The sequence below is a fragment of the Melozone crissalis genome, unplaced genomic scaffold (genome assembly GCF_028551555.1).
Source record: "Melozone crissalis strain CALT ecotype California unplaced genomic scaffold, PUWL_Pcris_2 ptg000034l_1, whole genome shotgun sequence".
In the NCBI taxonomy this organism is placed as follows: Eukaryota; Metazoa; Chordata; class Aves; order Passeriformes; family Passerellidae; genus Melozone; species Melozone crissalis.
In genome coordinates, this window is record NW_026535812.1 from 20,222,907 (window position 1) to 20,233,704 (window position 10,798).

Sequence of the window (10,798 nt, forward strand, 5' to 3'; positions counted from 1 at the left end):
AAAAAAATAACAACAACAACAAAAAAGAAACAACATCAGTAAAATATTCACCATCTTTTAGACCACGTAAAAGAATATGGCAATAAGAATGTTTATTGGCAATTTAAGACTGTTTTTACATTTGTTCTTAAATTAATGAGTGCAAAAATAGAGGGAGGACAGAGTAAGTAGCTTATTGTTTGGAGTGCTGAGAGCTGCCTAAAAGGACATTGTGCTGAGAATACTCTGCAACAGGAAAAGGAGACCCAGAGGCAAACAGCTATTATCTCAAGTAATCTTCAGTGAAGAGGATGTGTCTGTGAAATAACTTTTGAAGACCTTGGGTAATTCAATCCCTCAACCTCTGCTCACCAAGCTACTAGATCAGAAGAGAAATGTTCACAAACCCTTTTGAAGTGCACCAAAACATATGGAATATGTGAATGAAGGATGGGTTAGTGTGTGACCTAATGATGAGATGAACAAAAGAAGGGAAAAACATTGCACCACCTTTTTGCAAGTTCCATTTATCCATGAAATAAAAATTGCATTTGTATTTGCATTTCCATTACACAGAATTGCTATCTTCTGACTTACCAGTACAATGGTATTGTTTTATTTATTTAAACTGGATGGTTTGTTTTCCATAGTATGACCAGCTGTGAGAAAAATAGGATTCAATAATGTGAACATTTCACAGTAAATAAAATGCATTAATACAACAATATAAAAGCTGTGCTCAGCAGTTTCTCTAGGACAAAGTCTGTTCTAGAACTGTGCATCCAGCTTTCTAAACACTTGGAGAACTATAAAGGTTACATCTTGTTGTGTGAAGTAATACAAAAATATATAGAATTTCTGCTTAGGATTCTGCTAACTCACATCTCCCCATTTGAACAGTTACATGTTTAATTGTCTGTTTCAAGCAGAATATTTCTGCATCTCTGTTTCTTGCTCATATTCATTACTGCAAGCTTCTCTGTAAAATCTTGCATTCTTGAAGGAAAGCAAACACTGAAGTCATCTCTTAGTTTAAAGGGTAGCAAAACCAAAATGAAAATTAAAACATTTGCCTGCTTTTAATGCCCCCAGTAATCCTTTTTCCCCTTGACTACTTTGTAACAGCTGCAATCTTTCTGATCCAGTATAAAGGAAAAAGAAAACCTTCCTGAAAATGCAGTGCTTGATTTTGGATAAGTACATATTTTTCTTCAGAAATTACTTAACTGTTCATATGTTCATAAAAGCACCTCAAACACTTAAGTTAAAAAAACCCACACATTGTGTTTGTAACTCTTTATATTATTCATTGCAATGGGGTAGTTCAGGATGATGAAATCAAACATTTAATCTCATTGTGAACTTATGTACATAAAGTGTTAGTTAGAGTGATATATAGGTATAACAGTGTTTTATTATGAAGCATTTTTGAACTCATTTTTTTAATAGATAACAATTAAAATGATTGAAATTTTAAAAGAATTAATATTTAAGTCAAACCATGTCTGACATTTTTTGAGAATATATTTCTGCACACTTCCATAAGCATCTGGAGCATGGAGCCATAACCAAAATCTGTGGCAGAAAGGGATGGCAATCACTCTCATATTTTGTTTCTCAATAAAAATAAAAAGCACTCATACATTCTGCATCTCTCATTTCTACAGTGCACACACACTGAAATACTCTCTTTATCTTTCTTGAGAGATACATTTTACATGCTGTATACATCCAGGGTGAGATAAATGCATAAATTGAACAAAAAATACTGTAGCTATATTTATATTTAGCAAGACAACTACAGCCTGCATCCTCTGCTGATGACAATTAGTATGAAAGAGTAGAAATTATAGCAAACAAAAAACTTCTTGCACATTATGCATGAGCATCGAGCTGATTTTATTCTAATGTTCCCCGACATCCTCACAGCAGTCAGAAAGCTTGAAATGATTAAGCATAACAAAGATCTAAATACTATTTTTTCTTTTCATGCCACTGGTAAATTATAACCTTAAAAACATTTGGAATTTCATTGGTGGCATTATTTGATGTTCTTAAAAAAACCCTGAGGAATTTACATATCCAGTTCTAATTATATATGATCTTTAATTCTATTTTTGTGCATAAAAATAGAAGCTTTGCATCACCTCTTCTGCAAGGGTGAAATGCAGATTTTCCTCATGTTATTGTCTTTAAACACCACTTAAGTCAGAGCAGAATGGATGCTTGAGCAGAGCCTTGAGCTGGGTAAGAGATGGCTCTGTTTCCTTTAATGCTCCTGCAGTTGTGATAGGTATCCTCAGGTGTGGGTCTGGACTCCAGGTTTTGGTTTTTGAGTTTTTGGGGGTTTTTTTGCAAGAAGCAACACAGCAAAGGTTGTAAAGCACCCATTATGAAAATCTGAGACTTCCTGAAACAAATATTTTTTTCCCTCTGTTGCAGTATCCTCCTGCCCAATGATTCTTCTGCTGACAGTAAACTAAATATTGAACAGCCCTTCAAGGGGTTTGGCTCTTTACTTCTGAGCTTTTCAAGAAAATTATAAAATATCTAATTATTTGAATAATCAAGGCAATGAGTATTTGATCACTAACATCAAAGATAAAGCCACAATTCAAGAGCTGAGGTATATGCTTAATATTGCATTACTCATAACACAAAGAAAGTTATAATTCCCTTGAAAATGTGTTTTTAAAGGTCATTTGGAACAGTGGAATGGAGAAATACTTGGTATTAATTTATAGATATTTATTTAATTATCCAAGACTTGCCATTGTGTCATTTGCCAAACTGTTGGATGAAAGAAATCATGGTCAATTAAGGACAATAATCGACAATAATCTCAAAATTTGACACAATGCCAATAATGGTCTGAAGTCTAACTAGACATTGTGATAATATTAATTTGTACTTATTTTTTATTATTATATTTCTTATTACTATTTTTTAAATAATAATCCAGGGGTGGAAGCTGGATTATCTGTTTAGTATCAGTGAGGTATTTTTGTTTCTGTTTCTGACTGAGATACACTGTAAAGTAACTATGGAACTTTATCATTGCCACTCCCTAGTCATTCCTGCTTGCCTTTCTCTTTCCAGCAGCTTCAAGAGAAGCCAATTTAGTCCTGATCTCCCTTTTCCCACACCATCCCTCAAGGCTCAGCACCCCAGCTAGCCCTGATCTTTAAAAATGCACTTTGACTTTGATGTGACCTAATGCTCAAGCTGGAGCCAGCCAGGAAACAAAGCAACCATTTCTATTTTAATATTTGAAACATACCTTAAGCAGTTTGGAGATCTTCCATCAAAAGCAGTTGCTGCCTAGAGAGCCACTGTCAGCTTTATGAAGCCTTGTGCCATGACAAGTTGTTCCTATCAAGATGCCCATCAGAATTAATTATCTGGTTGCAGATAATTAAAACTATTAACTACTATCTATTGAGGCACAGGGAACTGCAAATGCAGAAAGGCCACTTAATTGCACCTGGGCTGATTGAGGAATGTGGGTTTGGACCCTTTCCTCCTTCTGCAGCCCTCGGAACAAATCCTGATTACAAAAGGCCAAAGTGGCTCCCTCAGGTGTGTCCAGGTACAGGGTTTCAGTCCTGAGTTTGCCACCCACCCCTTTGCTGAGGCAGAGCAGTGAGTGCCACACTGCACACAGAGAGTCCAGCAACATGCTCAGAGCTCAAACCCACTTCCCAATCCCTTTTTACACATTTCACCAGTTTCTCCTTCATTTTCTTGTGTGTGTTTCCACTGATTAGATCTCAAGTCATGCATCTCCCACTCACATTTAATCTTCTTTGTTAGTTAGATTCTGAGTATACCAAGCAGGACTGAGCTTCATTTATTCACAGAAATTTTATGTATTTTCAGCAAAATATCTGATCATTTTCTGCTTTGAAAGTCCTCCCTGTGCAGTGCTCAGGGGTCTGAGTGATTGCCAATGCTCTTTAGTGGACTGCAGACATCCTGGTATTAATCTGAGTAACTGCTCACCACTCATATTCTCAAGAACCCCATCACTTCTGCTGCACAGAAACAATATTTGGGCTTTTGACTTTCTGAAATGCATGTAGCAATATTTCACACCATATGCTAACCCTGGTTCTCAGGCAGAAAACAGCTGCAGTTATGCAGTTAAAAAAAAAACAAACCCAAAACTTCTGTGTTTAAAAGTGACTTGTGGTCATTTTTTGGAATGAATTTTAATGGAAATGAAAATTCATAGCCCCACTGAGAAGATAAATCTTCCCAAACCTTCTAAAAATTTACAGCTGGAGAAAGAAAGCCAGGTCATTGCCTCATTGCCCTTATTACATCAGGACAGTGGTTTGTGGCAGTGTCATTTGGCCACCACACCTGCCACAAAATGAATGTGAAAGAAGGAAAAAGGCCAGCTTTGTTATGTTGGCCACATTGTCAGTTTAAAGAATAAAACATTGTATGGGTTTCATCTCATTTATTAGATCTATAGTGGATAAATGATCCAAGTGAAAGGCTAAAGAGCTTAAAGGAGGTTTATTTACCCAAAGAGCTCTCCAATTCTATGATAGTAGAATTTTTCATTGTAAAAGAACCCCACACTTTCATCTGAGGAACAATAGCACAAATTGCAGATATTCACTAGCAAAGACAAAACTTACTTTAAAAAAGGCAACACAACTACTATTATAATTTCTGCTGTTAAGAAATATTTTAAATTGTACTTGTTCCCAAACCTCCACTTGGAGATCAAAGACCAACTTTAACAAGAAATTATCTCTTCTAAAAAAGAGACCCAATTCTAAGGAATGCCTAAAATAAAAATGGGCATCCAGACAAAATCTGTGTACAGTCAACTGTCCTAGGGCAGCAAGAGCAACCCTGGAGTTTCTCACAGAGCTGCTGCTGCTCACTTTTATCTTAGCATACCTTAAAAACAGCTTTCCTTCCTGTCTGTGCCAGCTCTTCCACAAGAGAATCTCAGCAGGAATCCTCAGGGTGTGATCCAGCAGCTGCCCTTGGACATCTCAGTGCCACAAATCCATTGCTGATGGGAGAGAGGGCCCTGGTGGGGAGAGGAGTGGCAAAGCACAGCATTAACACACCCCACAAAAAACCTAGCCAAAGAATTGTAAGCATTTACATAAGATAAAAAAGAAATTTAAGGTAATTGAGATGTAGCTTGGCTAAAACATAAGGCAGGGAAAGCAGCCAGCAGATATTTTAAGGCCAGGTTTGCAGAGGAAATACTTAGAACAGGAATACAAAGAACTGTGAAACATGGTGCAAATAGGAGAGATCAAATGAAGGGAAAATTAACAAAATGTATTTGACAGCAAGGTTGTGTGGCTGCTTCATTGTGATTTTGTGAGTGAAGCACTCCAACCTGTTTCACTGGATACAGTAAAACACAAAATGAGCCGGGCAAAAGCAGAAGAAAATGTACTGCAGAAAATGTAAAGTGCAGCCGTCAGAGGTGGAGCATGGGATTATTTCCATCCCTGAAGTACCATTTCTGGCTGGTGTTTCACTATGATTCTTTTATTTTCCTCCTCTGAAGCTACTAACCTCCCACCACAAAGTGATCCCAAGCCTTGGGACAAACATCCAAAGATCTGCTTGGAGCACTGATGCCTCTGTAATTTACCTGTCTGTGTCATTTGTACCAAAGTCCTGCCTCTGGAAAGAGCCAGCAAATGGGGTTAGGTCCTGTAAGAAGTAGCCAGAAATTGACTGCTCTGTGATAAAATATAAAAATGTAATCCAGTCCTGAGAATGTGTATAATTTCCGTAGTCTGTTTTCATAATTGCATGGAAAATATTCTTGAACATTTCAGGTAGATTATTAGAGAACACTTAATTTATGCTGCTAAGTACTGCCTTAAAACACCTTTACCAGTCTTCAAAATGACAAACACCTGTCTTATCATTCACACCAAGAATAGGTTTCCACAAGACCATAATAAAAAAATGATAATTTGTTAGGTTCTGAAAGAAAATGGGAGTAGTAAAAATCATCACCAAATTAATGTTTTAATATCCCAATATCACTATAGTTTAATAAGACTGAGGTTTTGAGAATGAACTTAAAGCATAAGTCCCTAGATGAGACTTTCAGAAGCCTAACATGTATTTAATTTTAAAAAAATCAGCTTTAAGGTTTTAAATGTCTCTGTCAATAGAAAAGCAAGGAGAGGATGTAAGCACACACTATTGCAAACAAGAGCAGCTCTGCACTGGAGATGTTTAGGGAATAGAATTCTTTGACAATATTCAAGGTCCAAAATTGTTCCATCCAACATAGCAGTTTTATAAAAAAACCCTCAAATTAGACAATTGTTGATGCAAAGATTCCCCCTTTGTGGAAGGCAGACTAGATGCTTAGTGAATCCTGGCTGTTTCCAGATGCAGGGATGATTTCCATGAGACTTCAATTTCTGGGAAATAGGGTGGTTTATCTCAACAGAAGACTGTTTGTCTGATGAGGCCTGACCAGCCCATTTCTGCTTCATTTCTAAAGGAGGTTGCTTAACATTGGTGATTGTTTTATTTGTATAAACTAACATAAAAATAAAATCAAGCTTCTACTTAAAAAAAAAAAATAAATTGCATAATTGAAAGCAAATGGTCAGTTGTGTAGGAAATGGGAAGAATTTTCTGGTGGTGAGTCAGAAGTGTGTGCACCATGGCATGGAAAGAGATGCAGGCACTGTGGCTCAAGTGTAGCAAACACAGAGCTCCTGCAGCATCACCAGTTTGTGTTTCACAGCAAAAGCCAGGCAGGAGACACTGAGCTGTTTGATGGCTCACTGCTGTGCTCAGCCCCGGCTGCCAGACTCATTCAGAGCAACCTGGGTGTCACTGGGAGGTCCAGAGGTGCAAATTGCAGCAAAAAGCTCCTCAGTTTGTAGAGGTGAAAAGCTATTTCTACCCCAAATCTCTCTTCCTGTGGTGGGCCATGAACACCTGCTCAGCAAGTGAACTCCTGCAGAGTTCAGTGATGTCTCCAGGCTTTGGATCACATTTATGCACTTGATAAGCAGAAATTTGATCTCTAGACACACCTCGGTTCAAACTACACAGATACTGCAAGGTGAGATGCCATAGTTTCAATTACTTTTCTTCAACTGGGTGTGTGTAAGAGAAAGAGCAAATAAAATAGACAAAACTGCTGTTATTCAGAAGCCACCCTGAGAAACAGGGAGACAGGGAAAGATTAAATGTGACAGGGACTCCCTGGAGGGCTTTGTGAGAGTTAGGGAGGACTTTTTTTAACCCTGGCACATCTGAAACTGAGAATCTGAGGCAACAAAGGAATAACAGTAGTTCAATAGCAGGTAACTTTAATTCATCTGAGAAATGCTCTGGAAAACTATTTAAAGCACAGTGGAACATTATACAAATAATACTTCCTTGGACAACAAAAGAAAAAGGAAGGCATGCCTAATTTGTGAGAGGAAATTGCTGGAGAAGCTCAGATAATGCTGTAGCCTTTTGTTGATTTTTCTTAATAGTGACTATAATTGCAGAATGTGTCTATGTGCTATGAATAGATGCTGTGAATGAATTTCAGGTACCCTGCTAGTCAATTTTTCTTACCAACAAATGCACACCCCAGAAAACATTTACCTGTGTGGCAAGTACATTTAATCAATGTACTTTGCACAGTTGATGGAATTTCAGTGGGGATTCATTAGAGGCTCCCTTAAATGTGTATTTGGCACTGCTGCCTGTCCTTGGGCAGCTGCCAGCCCAGCTGTGGGTCAGTCAGAGGAAGGATGAAGCCAGAGCCCAGCTGGAACACAGGTGTGCTGGAACAGAGGTATCAGAATTCTATCCACAACCAGAATTCCACAGCTGGACAGACACCCATGCACAGAGTTCTCTCTCAGCTTGGAAAAGTGGATGTGGAGCAGAATCTCACAGGTTTTGGTCTCTCCAAAATGAAAGGGGAAGCAGATCCTGTTTAATATGAGAATCGATATTTAGTGACTCTCAGTGACATAATTACTGAATCTATCTATACCACATAAAACTGACTTCAGATGACATATCAGTTGATAGTCTAAGTAATGCTTCTGCTTAGTTGCCATTGTGCTTGAAGCCTGTCATTCTTCCCAAAAACAGCTGGGCAGTTGGGTGTTGCATGGTCCCAAGTGGAAGAGGAAACACACTGAGCTTTCTTAACATGACTTGACTGTAAATTTATTTAATTGTGTTGGATTCAACTATTTTCATGTCCTCTCTGAGCTGAAATCTAAGAAACCAGAAGTGTGAGATGAGGCTAAAAATTGTTTTTGAGGAATCTGACTGAAAATAACACTCTGCCTTGGTTTAGTAATGTCATGTCTGGAGAACTGTGCTTACCAACTTTGCCAGGAGATGAGATGGAGCAGCTGTTGAATGATGCTTCTTGGAAAACCACACAATTATTTCAAATATAATTTCTAATAATTGGCATAATAAGGTAATGAAAAGACTTTTGAATAACTTTTCTTAAAACTTTTCTGGTTATATTCTTTGTTTTTCTAAGTCCTTCCTTTTTTCTGATAGTTACAAATACCTTGAGGGTCTCAGAATAAATCTGCATGGGTCACCTGACTTCAGTGGGTTCCTGACAATTGGAAAGAGTTAAATTTCCAGCCTTGTGATTTAGAGCATGAGAAGATCCACGTCAGGTCTGCTTTGGGCCATCAGCCACTCTCCAGCAGTGCACACCAAGGGAGAAATTACAAAGGATAAGACTTTGCAACTGAGGCAGAAATTACAACTTCTAAGTCCTCAATGGAGTTTTTTCCTCCCATCAATTCTGCTGCTGGAGTTTTAACCTCAAATATATTTCTGGCTCATAGCCATGAATTTGACTAGTTGTTTAACTAGTCTAACTAAACGGATAATTAAACTGGATGTTGGAAAATGACCTTGTGATTGTTTGGATCCTGTAACACCAACAGCCCATTTGCTGTCCTTTTGTTCTTCTATTTTGAGAAACAGAGAGCAATTCCTTTCTCCTAATTTCTTTATTTATAATTGCACAGACCTGTGCCATATCACCCCCAGTTATTTGTTTTCCAGCCCTAGGCTTGCTTGGCTGTTTTCTTTGACAAAGGAGCTATTCAATATGTTTGCTCATCCTTCTCCCTGACTGGAGTTCTTTTATTTTCTCTTTCCAGATGAGAAAAGATCTAAATAAATACTACCCAGAGACCTCTTACTTTCTTTGAAGACTGCAGTGATCTTTTTAACAGTGCTGTGTAAAAATGACATATGTGAAATACAATGAAATTTGTCGAGAGTTCCAATGCTGAAGATTAAGTAAATATGATTTTACTCTCTGTACTAAATCTGCTGATGAAGAAGCTAAATTCTGATCAGCAGCAGTTACAGTAACCAGCTCGCCTGCTTCTCTCATGCTGGGGATAATTCTGCCTTGGAGATGCCATTTGCTGATATCTCTTTGCCATGACAGATGTTTAAGCTGATACTTCCTCAGATGACAAGACTGAAAATAGACTTAACTCCATTTGATGGAAACCCCCCAGCATCAATGGAACCAGTGCAGACCTCGGGCCCTTTATCTTGCCTCTCAGACACTACTTTGGCAGCCCCATATATGATAATGCAAGAATAATTGCTTATTACATCTCTGCTGTAGCATACAAGCATTGTGTAATTCAGCATTAATGTCTGACAACCCAGCTGTCATCTTTCCAAAAATACTTGCTCTCTAACTACTGTAGCTGCTGCTGCTGCTTCTACTTCAAACCAAGGCAAGGGATTTTGCTCTGGGCCATTTTGACAGGGTGTTATCTTTTGAAAAGACAGATGTTTGTGCTGCAACTGTCTGGTGGTTTTAAGGCTCATGCACATGTTTCAATAAATAAGTGCTAAATTACCTGCCAAGTTCTGCGTTAAAGTGGACTTCTAGAGAAATGTGTAGGTGAAACTCAAAAGTAAGATGAGCATGCTCACAAAAAACAGTTTCAAGTCACCTTTGAAAAAACATGAAAAGCCAAGAAGCTCTGGCTTAAAGGTTTATGAATGTGAAAAGACACTGAGAATTTATAAAATAGATGGTGGTGTCATTTTCTGCCCTTCTCCATTTCATTTCCCAAGAGAAATGCTTCAAAGGGAGGGCAAATAATTCCTCTCCTTATTAGGGATTTTATTATTTGAAGTAGTACATAGGTCCTTATTGACCCAACTTTGATGATGAAATTAATTTGGCCTTTGGTGTAACCACAATTAACTTCTGCAGAAGGGAGGTGATTCCATGTCCTGCAGTAAAAAAGTCTCTTTGGAAGGAGCAACCTGGAGCCTTTGTGTTGTCTGAAGCATCAATAGACTCGTGCCAGCTGAAGTGGATTCCCTGCCTCTGGCTGCTTCTCTGCCCTGTGTGGAATTTCACCTTGGCAGACAAATTATGGAAATTCTCTCTCATCAGAATGACTGATTATTATCTGATAGGGGACATAAATTCCTCATTCAGATTCCCCACAATGGACCAAAGAAAGAGCTGGAGAATGGCACTGACTGAACAGAGTCTAATATTCTTTAGAAAGCCTGGTTAACCTGCCACTGCTAAATGAATATGTGTTGTGTCTCTGTGTGCTTTAGACTCTGTCTTGTATTAATAAATGGAAGTAGGATAAACTACTTGAGGTTTAAAACAACTTACAAGGAAATATCTGAGACACTTCCCTCCCTGTGGTAATCTGCAATTTCTTCTGAATAAAGAGTGGAGAGGAAGAAAGAGAAAAGAAAAATAGGGATCCCATTTTTTAAAGTATTCTGAAAGAGTCTTCTGCTATTAACTTACCAGAATGTCAGT

The 10,798-nt window shown here is 38.1% G+C and overlaps 1 long non-coding RNA gene across 1 annotated transcript in view; it reads left to right on the forward strand.

The window, feature by feature from the left end:
• The window catches only part of LOC128941130 (uncharacterized), a 30,649-nt gene extending 20,982 nt beyond the window's left edge, over positions 1–9,667 (forward strand). Inside the window, exon 3 of the long non-coding RNA XR_008483336.1 lies at positions 9,141–9,667. This is a non-coding gene — a long non-coding RNA (uncharacterized LOC128941130). The remainder of the gene's footprint in view (positions 1–9,140) is intronic.
• The last annotated feature ends 1,131 nt before the right edge of the window (positions 9,668–10,798 follow it).